Below are 14195 nucleotides of genomic sequence, written 5' to 3' on the forward strand. Positions count from 1 at the left end.
TTTATAGATTTTATTTATTTATTCATGAGAGACAGAGAGAAAGAGGCAGAGACACAGGCAGAGGGAGAAGCAGGCTCCACGCAGGGAGCCCGACGTGGGACTCGATCCCAGGACTCCAGGATCATGCCCTGGGCAGAAGGCAGGCTCTAAACCACTGAGCCACCCAGGGATCCTACGTTTAAGTAGGCTCTATGCCCAACATAGGCTTGAACTCAACTCTGAGATCAAGAGTTGCATGCTCTACTTAGCCAACCAAGCACCCCTACTGTTTCTTCCCTATTCTCTATGATCTTCATTTACTGCAAACTTCCCTATACCAGAAAACATCATTCTCCAGTAGCCTGGTTAATCAGTGTGTTTTATTAAATCAGGTTACTCAAAGAACTGTGGTATTCATAAAATGATATGATGTCTGGGCTCAGCAGAACACGGGAGAGAGAGAGAGGAAATGGGGCATATAAGTAAGATGTTTAAAGGGATGAAGATGAAACAGGATCATAAGTGTGAGGGATGGGTTTGTGGGGTTGCTTTCACTTTTTGTGTGTAGTTTTTGGGTTTGTTTTTGAGGGAGGGAGAAAGCACAAATGTGAGCTGGAGTAGCATGGGGTGGCTGGGGAGGGGGGAGGAATCCCAAGCTGACTCCCTGCTGAGCATGTAGCCTGAGATCAAGACCTGAGCGGAAATCGAAATTGACTCGGAATCTTAACCATCTGAGCAACCCAGGCACCCCTCCTGGGTTGTTGATACCAAAGTAGTCCCTAATAAACCGGAGTACTTATCTCCATCTCCAAGTCTGCTCATCAGAGAACTCAGGCTATAAAAATAAGGGTTGAAGTTCTTTTTAGCATTAAGAGGATTCATTACATTATTCTACTTGTGTGTGTTTACAATTTTCTATAATTTTTAAAGGATACATAGAAAAAACTTTAATATTCATCGATTAGAGGTTAAATATGATAGAGCCTTACAATGAAACACTGCTGTATGAGATATAAAATAATCTCCAAAATATATAGTAGAGAAAAAGGTGTGGTTCAGTGTATAAAATACACTCCAATTGTGGGCTTCACAAGGAGGCTATATATGTATCTATATATACGTTTTGAAACCTATGGTCTTTGACTATTTCCATTTCCTTACTACAAAAGCCCTCATGTAATTGAGTCTCTATCCTCAAACAAGATCTAAGAATCTTAAGATCTCCCTCTGCAGGAAGAGATCAACAATTTCTCTAATGTGACACTCCAGGGCAGAACTCTCCAACACTAGAGAGAAGCGATGCCCTGGAAAGACCTGAGGAAAGAGAGAATGCTTTGACATTAATGGACTGTTGACACCTATTCTTTCCATTCTCTCTAAATCCAACCATCTTATTGAGTCCTTACAGTCTAATAAGGCTGCTAGTTTGACATGGCTGATCACTTGCTAATCGATTACTCAACCCTCTCCCTTCACCTTCTGGTTCAGTTCTCTTGCAATTATTCTCTTCCTTTTTTTTCAGCTTTCCGCTGCTTAATATATATAAGATCCTAGAAAGCCAAAGAAGAATTCAAGGAACAAGGGAAGATCTTACATCCCTGTGTTTAATTAGATCTGGACTATTTAATTTGTTCTTTTAATAAAAAATTTAGGACAAAATTTATTTTCGCCTTCTTATGACTCCCAACTTTTTATTATGAAAAATTTCAAATGTATAAAAGGTTCAAAAATAGTATAAAGATCACTCAACAAATGCCATATTTCCCTTGTTATTTGTATATACATACACATATATACATACTATTTTGCTAATCCACTTGAAAATAACCTATGCACATCATGACAATTTGCCACTGAATATAGAGCTGAAAAATAAAGAGCATTCTTCTTCATAAACACAATACCATTATCACAATCACCATTATCAACACCATAATAATTCTCTAATAGCACCTACTATCCAGTCCATATTCAAATTACTTCAACTGTCTAAAAATGTCTTTTGTAACTTGATACCAAGTTACTGTTTTAAACCAGTAAACATTCAAGTTGTATGCATCAAATGTGGTTATGTCTCTTTAGTCTTTAGTTCTAGAGTAGTCCCAACTTTTTTTTTCATTTTAACTTTACAAAACAAAACAAAATCAATTACTTATAAAATGTTACACGTTTTAGATTTATGTGATTTTTTTATGATGTCATTTACCTGGTTTCTCTATCTCTAATGTGCCAGTAAACTGGTATTTGGATCTAAAGGCATCATTAGGCTCACATAAAACTTTTGGTGAGAATACCTCATAAGTGATCTTGTATGCCTCACACTACATCACCACAGGAGGAATGTACATCACACTGTCCTATACCATTCAATTAAGGTACTGACTGCCAGATATTTCCACTCTTTTTTTTTTCCCCGTTAAAGCTATCAATAACCTATGTAGTGATTCTGATAAGACCATCCTATTCTACAATATCCCAGGTGACATTAGTATCATATCCCATGTGATTTCTAAAAGCTATAAAACAGGATAATACATGAAAAACCTAGTATGAGATCACTGTTAATTTCCCAGCATCACTTTTTAAACTCTCAAATGCAAAAAGATGTATTTCTATCCCAGGAACGCAGGCATTTTCATAAGAGTCAATATCATCTCACTATGTGTACTTCCTGTGCCCCTGAGACTTAAAGACAACAACAAACTCAAATCCTCTCTCAAGAGAATGGGCACACATAAACAAGAGTAGGGCTACACTACCCACCTTCCCACGGGGAATGTGAGTAACAGGGACTACATGCTAAGTAGTCCCTTGTCACAGTTACAATAAAAGAAGAGTCTGTAAAGATTCTCAGAATATTCTCTGTCATTTGTCAGAAGAGGGTGTGTTCAAGTCAAATTCACAATATAACATGACGAAGGAAGTGATCATTAAGATTATGAATTTTCGTTGTGCTATGCTTTGTTACCAATTTACTAAAGACTGGAAAAAACTGAATCCGATCATAAAGACTATTTACTGTAATGCAGTAAGATAGCGAGGCCATAAAATGTACTGAAGAAATCACTGAGCTGCTCACTCAGAACAAAAGGTTTCCGGAATTAAAGAGTTGTGAGGGACACGACCTTCTGAACATTAAGCTTGTCCCTCACTTGACAAGATCACATGTTATTATCTGAGTGGCAAGAAAATCCCCAATGAACAGGACACTTAAGGACCGCTTTTTTAAGGGGAATTCCAATATACTGTTTCAAAAGGACATGTGCAATGAGCAGATGGCAACAGAAGACTACACTTATTTCTTATTGCAAAACAGCCCTGAGCACATGAGAGTCAGGTTTTGAAGAACTGTAAAGCTATCTGGTCAAAAAATATATCACAATTTTTTAAATGATTCATAGACTTTGAGGCATGAGTCATGTTCTAAATTTCTACAGCTGCCATCAGGATGTCTGAATTCAATTTATGCTCTATCACCAACCGGCCTCAGTTTCAAGTGTTAATGATTAAGCTGAAAGCAAACAATGCCCATCGAGCCCATACATTTCAGGGAAAGAGGCCCCATTTGGTAGAATCAACTTCGAGGACCTACACACCTCGAATCTCATCTGCATCTCCCATTATTCCGACTTGTTTCCCTCACTTTGCTGTCAAAACTAAATTGAGCACTGAAGTTTCTCATTGCTCATAAATTAACTACCCAGAAATAGAAACAAACATGTTTTCCCGTACTGGAAGTTGGAATGTCACAGTATTCTGGGGATCCGTAAGGTAGGCTGGGTAAGTACAAAGATTCAACAGTCCTACTGCGTAGGGACTAACCCAGCCCCTCCATTTACTGGTTGCAAAGCTCAAGGAAGTATGTAACCTCCTTCCAAGTCAGAATGTCCTCCTCTGTAACATCCCCCTTCTCAAGAGGCTACAGCAAAGTGTTGTGCCTGGTCACCAGGACTTCCCCATTACCAAATCCAGTGTCAAGTCCTAACCCTCATCTTTCTACCAGCAGCATTTGGCACAGTTCATACTTCTTCCCAGAGATACTTCTCTTGCCCCCAGATCTTCACGCTTTCCTGATATATCTGTAGCTTCAGTCTCCATCTTTAGCTTTAGCCTTCCTCGTTTTCAACCTTTAAATGTTGGCAAACCAAGAGCTTTGTCCTTAGGCTTCTTTCCTGGCAACTCTCCTTCCCTTCCTTTTACCAAGCCTCATAGCTTAAATACCAACTAGATGTTAACAATCCCCAACTTTTTTTAAAGATTTTACTTATTCATGAGAGACTCAGAGAGACACAGAGACACAGGCCAAGGGAGAAGCAGGCTCCACACAGGAAGTCCGATGCAGGATTCGATCCTGGGACCCCAGGATCACACCCCAAGCCAAAGGCAGACGTTCAACCGCTGAGCCACCCAGGCGTCCCAACAATTCCCAATTTATAGCTTGGGGCTCTCTTCTGACTTCAAACTCACCAATCCAGCTTCCTACTCAACACATCCCTCCAGATAGCTAATCAGCTTCTCAAACTTGACCTGTTCAAGGGCGAGTCCCTGGTCTTCTTCCCCAAACCTGCCTCTCCCACAATCTTCACCATCTAAGTTAATAGCAACTCCATTCTTACAGCTTCACAGGCCAAAATCCTAGAATCATTTTTGATTCTTCTCTCACACACATCCCATATCCCAATCCATCAGAAAATTCTGACAATAATACCTCTGAAGAATATTATATCCAGAACTCAAAGACTCCTCCACACCTCGACAATGAACACCCCATTCCAAATCGCCAGCAACTCCCAGCATGGACAATACAACAGTCTTTTAACTGGTCTTCGTTTCTAACCTTGCCCCCTTACAACCTCAACGAAGCACGCAAAACGACACTATTTTAAAAAAATAATAACATCGTAACACAAAGCTACTCAGAATTCTTCCTGTGACTTACTGTCTCACCCATTGTAAAAGCCAAACTACACAACTGCCTAGCCAACACAAGTGAGGCTGCTGTTCTCGCCCTTGCTTTCTTTTCCTCCACTATGGTTCTTGGTTTTCTTCATCAGGCAGTCTTATCTGTGTCCCACAGGTCTTCATTGTGCACTCCCTCATCCCCTTCAGGTTTCTGCTACAATTTCTTCTTCGTCTCAGGGAGGCCTTTCCTGACCACCATAAATTGCAAAATCGACCACCCCCACCATATTCTATTGCATTTCTCCAGAGCACTTAAAACCCTTTAACACACCAACTGTTTTGCTTATTTCTCATCTGGCTTTCCCACTATTAACACAAGCTCCATGAAGGTGATGATTTAGATTTTGTTCTATACTGTATTTCCAGTGCCTAGAATTTCTCCCACAGAGCAGGCACCCAACTATTTGTTGAATAAGTGAACAAAGTACTGAATAATGTACATTTATTTTGGTTGTTTAAAAAGCTGCAAATTAAAATCCATCTTGATTTTACATGCTTTGGATTTCACAAAAGAGCTGCTTATCAATTACTTTTTCTATAATAATGTCAAGTCTCCCTAATCAAATCCCTAACACAGTTTTTTGCCAGCTGCAAATTGTTCCTATGCTATAGCCTCTTTTATCCTATCTGTGATATATACGAAGCCAGACATACCATAGAACCTATGCAGCTAATTAGCTGACATGGTTTACTTTAATCACTACTACACTCACAAAGGCCTGTTAATGAGTCACAAAACTGTTTCTTAAACTAAGTAAAGTGATATTTTATTAGTGTGAACTTTTCACTCCCCCTAATAGTGGTTTTTATTGTTTGTTTGTATTTGAAATGTTTAGAGAAAAGAAGAGCCCTTAAGGAAGACAGCCAAATAAATAACTTGAATGTGAGAAGAGAAGGTAACTGGCACACTCTTATCAATCTGTTATCACTGACATATATTAACTACCAACATTTAGGGAGAAATATGAATGTGCAAAACACTAGTAAAATACCTTCGGTAAGCTTGAAAGGTCATAAGTTACAACTGCTAAGCTGAATGGAAGACTGGTTTAAAAAGCCATGTATTTCCAATAATTTTCTATTTTAAAAGAGCCTACAAAAAAAACCCTTGGCACTTCAGAAATTTCTTCTGCCCTCAACTACTCACTACTGCCCTAACATTTTGTCCTTCCATCATTTTCTGACTCCCACCAACCTAAGAAACTTTAGCGGGGGGGAGAAAACCCTACCTGTTCATTAAACATCACCAACACATTTTGGAAAAGATGCCTAATTTTATTTAAAGTATTTAATATTTCATCAATATAGTATATATGTTAGTAGAAAAATTCCACTTGGACAGGACTTTCTAAATGCAGTCATGATGTAGGGCTTTTCCTTCCAACAAAATGTTTTGTGCTCTCACCAGCAAAGTAGCTTTAAGTAATTAGATGAACCACATGCACAGAGTTCAGATGCTAAATTGACATCATAATCATAGTATCTGTAAGTAGGAACATAAGGTGTCCTCTTATTGATGACAGGATTTCTCTGGGCCATAAGAAAACTCTCAGTTGGTTCTGTCTACGATCACTGTCATACATATAGCTAAGACTATAAACTCCGTATAAAGTGAAATAATGAAGGGGACAAAATGGAAACAGAACCTATGAACCTCACTAACCCCATACTTTAATCATTTGTCCCAACAAGAGACAAGTGTCACAGAGAAACGTTAACAGATAAACCGGAATAAAGGTGCTACCTAGTTCCAGGCCTAATGCTACAAATACTAAAATTATTTCCAGATTTATACTATGAATTTTGATCTCTGTCTAGCAGAACACAACAAAGATAAAATCAATATATGGAAATGAGGTGCACTTTTTTTTTTTAAGATTTTATTTATTTATTCATGAGAGATACACAGAGAGAGAGAGAGAGGCAGAGACCCAGGCAGAGGGAGAAGCAGGCTCCATGCAGGAGCCCGAGATGGGACTCGAACCCGGGTCCTCAGGATCACACCCTGGGCTGCAGGCTGCGCTAAACCACTGAGCCACCAGGGCTGCCCAGTTGCACTTTCTTTTATCTACAATAATTTACTTTAAAATAGTATCTAGTCACCATATTTTTTTCAAAGATTTTATTTATTTATTCATGATAGAGAGAGAGAGAAAGAGGCAGAGACACAGGCAGAGGGAGAAGCAGGCTCTATGCAGGAAACCCGATGTGGGACTCGATTCTGGGACTCTGGGATCACACCCTGGGCCGAAGGCAGATGTTCAACCGCCAAGCCACGCAGGTGTCCCGTCACAGTATTTTTTTAAATGACAAAAAAATTCTGCTCAATCATAAACAGAGGACCATTTAATGTTCTTGGATAAGATCACCTAGTATTACATGGATGTCAATTCTCCCCAAAATAAATCTATATATTCAATGCATCCTCTATCAAAATTCTAGTTGTGTTGTTTTTAGAAACTCTAGCTCTAAAACATATAGAAAAGAGTAAAAATCTACAAATAGCTAAACCAATTATACTATAGTCTGGCAAACTGAATTTAAATTAAAAAAAAAAAAGGAAAAAATAGCTAAACCAACTTTGAAAATGGGCAAAGGATGGAGAACTTGCCCTACCAGATACTTAACGTAGCCACTGGGGGAGTGGGGGGGGCAAATTAAGACCACAATGAGATATCACTACACACCTAAAGAGCTAAAATAAAAATACAGTGATAATACCAAATGCTGGCAAGGATACAAAGAAACTCAATCTCTCATTGCTGGTGGGAATGTAAAATGATGCAGCCACTCTAGAAAACAGTTTGGCAGTTTCTTCACAAAGTAAACCTACGCTTATCATACCACCCAGCAATCCGGTTCCAAGGCATTTGTCCCAGAAAATGTGAAACTTTGTATCCACACATACACAAAAATTGTACAAGAATGTTCACTGCAGCTTTACTTGTAATAGCCAAAAACTAGAAACAGCCTAGCCTCAATGTCTCAGTGAATGGTTACACAAACTGCAGTATACATACACCATGGAATACTACCCAAATTATGCAACAATTTGGATGAATCTCAATCTCAAAAAAGTCATATGTTGTGTAATTCCATTTATATAGCACTCCTGTACAGATAGAATTCTAGAGATGGAAAACTGATTAGTGAGCAGAGGTTAGGGATTGAAGGGAGATGGATGTGACTAAAAAGGTATAGTAGGAAGGAGATCTTCACAATGATGGAACAGTTCTCTATCTTGACTGCAGTGATGATTACACGTATCTATCTACATAGATGCTAAAATGCCATGGTACTTTTTTGGTACTTTTTTGGTACTTTTGTACCAAAAGTCAATTTCTGGGTTTAGCTATTGCACTGCACCTAGTTGGATAAAACGTAACCATTGGAGGAAACTGGGTGACGTTATTAAAAATGTACCCCTCGTACCCCTTGGGGGAAACCAGGCCTCTCTGCAGATCTTTGCAACTTCCTGTGATCTATAATTATTTCAAACTCCAGCTAAAATAAAATGGGGAACACCAATAAAAAATAAATTTATTAAAAAAAAGAAAAAGAAAAAAATAAAATAAAATGGGAAGAATTATTCACACAGGGAAAAAATTAATACAAAGCCATTGTGTGAAACCCACATGGTATTAAAGCGAGAGCAAACAAATAAACCAAAGGAACAGAATACAGTGCTCAGAGTATGAGAACTTGATACACAATAAGTGTAGCATCTTACCTAAGGGGAAAGGAGAGAATGCCACTAGGAAAACGGGAACACTACATGGAAAATAAACTGAATCTCTTCCTTGTGACATATAAAAAGATTCTGGATACACTAAAGCCCTATACATTTCAAGGAAAACCATGAAGTTAGTAAAACACAAAAGTAACATTATGACATAGAATTTGAGGAAAGACTTCTTACAACCCCCAAAGCACAAACCATAAGGCAATTTTTTAATCTGACTGCATCAAAATTGAAGATCTCTGTTCAATGAAGCACATCATGAAAAATGTTACAGACAAATGGCAGAATAGAAACAGGGATACTTACATATTCAAAAGACTAGTATCTAGGAAATAGAAGACTTACTGCAGATCAAGCAGAAATGAAACCTCAAAAATGGGCAAAGGATGAACAGTTTTACAAGAGGGAAAACCAAAAAGATAAAATGTACATGAAGAAATGCTCAAACTCCTAATAGTGAAATGCCATTTAAAATGAGATTTTACTTTGTATCAATTAGTGTGGAAAAACTAGGACACTGGATAATACGAAGTAACAATGAAGATGCAAGGACACAGAAACCCCCCCAAGAACTGCCTGCAGGAGTACAGACCATAGCAATTTGTTCTAGAACACAATCTAGTAGTTCTTCAATAAAATATATGAACGCCCTATGATCCAGAAGTCACATTTCTGGATATATATCTCAAAGAAAGCATCACAGAGGTCTTGGAGGTATATTTGTTATACCTCATCTGTAGCAGTAGGAAAATAAAGGTAAAATGGGCATCCGCAAATAGGAGAGTAGATGGAAACCCATAACAGATATACTCTCTGAAACACTGTGCAGCAGTCAGATCTTTAAAACACGGTAGGGAGAGAAACAAAATTCAATATACAATATTATATAACATAGGTAGTATATAATATACAACATATAAAATACAGCCTATCTCTAAAAATAAAAAATGTGGGTACCCAAAACAATATACATTTAATAACACACAACACACACATAAAGGATACACATCACACATGTTAAAATGTTTTTTCCCATGTATTGATGATCAAAGGAATGGAGTGGGAATTGGAAATAAAACACAATGAATACAAAACAAAAAACAACAACAAAAACCAGGAAACACACCCTGAATGGCCAATAATGACCACTGAACTGAGGGAAAATTAATTCAATCCTCTTCACCTGAGGTCCAAAACAAACTTTAAGGACTCCCACCTAACACAGAGCACACTACTGAAGCTAAATGTTATCCTATCCTTATCGTGACAAAGGCAAAAAGTAGCTCAGTGCTTTTAAGGTTTTCAATGCTTAAGCCTGTTACGTAGATAAACCACCCCCACTTACTTTGCTTCAAAATAGAACTTATATCCAAGATCAAAACAGAAGGAAATTATAAGATACAAGACTTAACTATTTGAAATGTCAAGTGCCCACAATGATACTCAAGATAAAGCAAAGCCCAGTCCCTCTAATGTACCGAATCATCAACATATTTTGAGGTCGAGCTGCATACAGGTGGCAATAAGAAAAACTAACAGGCATGGCCTAGTTTTGTTGAGTAGAGCTCTGCAGTATTCTAAAAAATAAATAAATAAAGACAGATCTCTAAGCAAATAAACAAATTCTCAATAATAACCGCGGGTCAAAATTAAACGAGGCATTTTGCTATCTTTTTATATTTGTTGGGTTTCCCGGTTGGAAATGACTAAGATCTGTGCACGTCAATGCAAAAATCCAGGCGGCTTGGGCTTCGTCGAAAAAGGCATTTCAATTTTTTTGAATCTTTAAACTGCTCTCCACTCCACTGTCACCGGTAGCTCAGAGAACAAGAAACCTCACGGGCCAAGCCAAAAATGTCAAAGACCCCGATTTCTCTTATGTCCCCTGAGATCCTTGCCCATCTTATGCACAACGACCTGAGTAATAATAAGCATCCGAAAGGGTCGGACAGAGCCCGTGGCAAAAGGTCACCAGGTGAGCAGGCGGCCCCTGTCCCTGGATCCCCAAGCCCGCAGCATCCACACTGCCCAGGCTAAGATGCAACCGTACCTGACCAATAATTTCAGACTGTTGGAAACCAACAGATATTACTATTACCTAGGACCTGCAAAAAAAAAAAAAAAAAAAAAAAACGTGACAAGGCGAGTGAATGAAAACATAGAAGGATATTGTTAAATCCCGGGCAGGGCAGTGCGGGCTCCAAGCGGGCGCTTCCCGGGCGCGGGGGCCGCGAGGCGGGGGAGGAGCAGGTGTCCTTACCCAAGTCCTAGGGCCGCGGGGCGGCGGGGGCACCGCGCAGGTGAGGCTCCAGCACCTTAAGCAAGGGCGCAAACGGGAGGAGGAGGGTGCACAGGTAAGGAGAGGCTGCCCCCCGCCCCCCCCCCCAGCGCTGCCCCAACCACCCACTCATCACACACCACCTCGCTCCTTGGGCGAGCCCGTCTCCAGCCCAAAGCCGGGGTCACCTGAACCGAGGACCCGCGAGGACCCCCGGGCTGAACCCCGTGACCCCTGACCCCGCCGCGGGAGCCCCGCTCACCTGTCACAGCTTCATCTCAAGCCGCGATGCTGTCCGCGCCACCACCCGCGGGCGACCCGCCGAAGACGGAGCAGGCGAGGACGCACGGCGCGGACGACCCGCCGTGCTCCAATCCCCGGCGGGCGAACCCCTGGGGCGACCGCCCCCCCACCCCCGCGAGCCCGGCCGGCGGCGTCTCCCCGGCGAGGCTGCTTCAAGGTGCCGTTGCCGCCGCGGCAGTAAATCAGCTGACACCCGACTGCCGTGACTTCCGCGGCAACTGTCGCAAAAACGAGGGGGCGGGAAATGAGCCCCGTGGCCAGACTCGCCGGGCCTCGGCTAGGAGCCGGGGAAGCCAGCCGCGTTACCAAGGAGACCGATCGCAGGCGAGGGTGTCGACTGTGGGCAAAGAGCGCGCGGTCGCCATCTTTTTTGTGGGAAACGCGGTCTAGGCTCGCGTCCCGCCTCCAATGCCCAGGCTGGGAGGACCAAGATGGAGGGAAGAGCGAAAGGGCAAGCAGAGGAGGTGTCCCCAGGATGTTGCAAGTTTACGCTTCTGCCCCGGGACTCGGTCCAGACCCTTGCAAAGTGTGAGCTCTGGAACTTGGTGACTGTTTGCTTCTGACCTCGACGCAGAGAGCCAGAAGAGGAACTCGGCTTGTAGGCTGCAGGACGCCTGACCTTGTGCAACATTCCTGCAGAGGAGAGGGGATGAATGTACGCTCAGTGTGGGCGGCAGAGCCCGGTGCAGCCGGAGACCCGCCCTCAGAGAGGCCTGTGTTGGGATGCCAGCGCCCCCCCTGCGCACTGTCATTGCCATCTGGGGCCTGATGCTTCTTCTCTTCATTCTCCCCCCAACTCCCCGTATAAAAAAATAATGACCTCATGGGTATCTAGGAGGCTGAACGAGCTCAATAAACAGCAATCACTCATTATGCTTGCCCATCTTCCTCCCAAATATTTGTCGAGTGAATGAATAGCAGCCAAGGGAGAAACTTGGGGCGATGCTGGTGGCCAATGGTCAGTTCTGCTAACAAGATAGGAAGGACAAGCATTCCAGAGCTTTGTCTTTCCTTCATAAGCTCCCTAACAGACTCCCAGGACAAGGACTCAAGAGGAAGCTATGTATTGAGGTCACCCGGCAGAGCTTGTCAAAATGAAGTTTCTGATCCAGTAGGTCTGCAGTGGGCTTCGGAAAAAACCCTCCATTTCTAACAAGCTCCCTTTGCTGCTGGCTCTTAGACCTGAGTCTTGGGTAGCAAAATCCTATTGGATGGGTCTGAAGCAGGAGATTAAGGGATTAGAACAGGGCACAAACAAGTCCTTGAGACAGGATCACTTCCTTACTAGTATGTCAAGAGACCTAAGAATTGGTTGGGTCAAAGGGTTTCTTGGCAATTTATGATTCCTGCAAATGATAAACTTCTCCTTCCTCTCCTTCCCAGTTTAGACAGTCCTCCTCCCTCTAACACTGTGCAGACCCATCAGTGTCCTGGGGGGCACACCCCCTTTTCCCTCACTAGGCCTTTTAGCATTCTTTATGTCTCAGGTCTTGTTTCCTCTAGGCTATTTATTTGTAGAGACCAGTTCTGCTCTGCTGCCACCATGAGAATAATTAATCATAATGTTGACCAAGGAAGTCAATACAACAACCTGAAAGTCAGCAATTCTAAAGTTGTCTTACACTGTAAATTGGGATTCTATGATTTTCTTCGACTTTTGACTAAGAGCCTTGTAGTCACATGGGGCAGAGAAAAGCAGGAAAATGATGTTAAATAGAAGAAATTAATTCCTTGGACAGCTGGGTTCAATATACTCATTCACTCTGTTATAATGATGAACACATTTAAATTGTTAAGTTCATAATCCCCTTTACAATCTACAAGAACTTTTTGGAAATATGGGAAGCACAGAGTGGTTACCATGGGATAGTCTTAGGCTTCATTAAAGCTTGTTTGGTTTGTAAAGGTAATCTATAAAATATCCCTCCTGGGTAAAGTTGACTTTTATTTAACAAATATGAATTGAACTTACTATGTTTCAAATACCTTCCTAGGAGTACAAGGTTAATAGGAAGATTAATGAGAAGCCTTCAGACTGCTAACACTCTGGCCCCTCTCTACCAAGTTCATAAAACATATTGCCAAAGCCTACATATAAATGCATGTAATTTCCTGAGCTACAGGACTAAAATAAAGATTCAAATATGAATGAATAACATGTTTCCATTTCAGAAATATTCACACATTTTTATATGTACATATATATGTTTTACATGTTAACCTTCCTGAAAATTAAAACTTATAACTTCGGTAAGCTGATCCTGAGTATATTTTTTTAAAGATTTATTTATTTATTATTTATGATAGACACACACACAGAGAAAGAGGCAGAGACACAGGAGGAGGGGAAGCAGGCTCCATGCTGGGAGCCCGATGCGGGACTACATCCCGGGACTCCAGGATTGCACCCTGGGCCAAAGGCAGGTGCCAAACCACTGAGTCACCCAGGGATCCCCTATATTTTTGAGTAAATCATTTATTTATTCCTCTTATCTAGAGGAATTATACAAAAATCTTAGAGATTTACAGAACCAAAAAAAAAAATCAGTTCAACGTGTATCCATGGAAACTTAACAGAAAACAAAGAAGAAGAAGAAGAAGAAGAAGAAGAAGAAGAAGAAGAAGAAGAAGAAGAAGAAGAGGAGGAAGAATTTGGTATGTTCAGTTCTATAGAGGAAAGCTGGCTCTGCTTCCCACCAAGGCTCACAAAATGACGACTTCTGTAAACATTGGAAGGTATTTGGGCAGCTAAAAAGAATGGCAAATTTCCCCAAGATATATGGCCATAATGTAGCACAGTATGAGAAAAAAGGCATACGTAAAGAGTAGTGGAGAAGAGATGACTTACTTATAGACTGAGATGAGGAAGGATATTCACATTAAATTTCATGAAGGTCTACAAAAATGGATAGGATTTGGAATAGGAGGAAC

At 41.1% G+C, this 14195-nt stretch overlaps 1 protein-coding gene across 3 annotated transcripts in view; it reads right to left on the reverse strand.

Moving 5' to 3' along the window:
* The window catches only part of LOC129514524 (WD repeat-containing protein 7), a 353352-nt gene extending 341911 nt beyond the window's left edge, over window positions 1–11441 (reverse strand). For 2 of the 3 annotated variants that reach the window (XM_055333148.1, XM_055333146.1), the window contains exon 1: window positions 11224–11441. The gene's annotated coding sequence lies outside the window, so the exon portion shown is untranslated. Of the gene's footprint in view, window positions 1–10943; window positions 10960–11223 lie in introns of those variants that run through there. The other variant, XM_055333147.1, reaches the window with a different exon arrangement.
* Window positions 11442–14195: the final 2754 nt, after the last annotated feature.

Source organism: Nyctereutes procyonoides, unplaced genomic scaffold (assembly GCF_905146905.1).
Source record: "Nyctereutes procyonoides isolate TBG_1078 unplaced genomic scaffold, NYPRO_anot_genome, whole genome shotgun sequence".
Taxonomy (NCBI): Eukaryota; Metazoa; Chordata; class Mammalia; order Carnivora; family Canidae; genus Nyctereutes; species Nyctereutes procyonoides.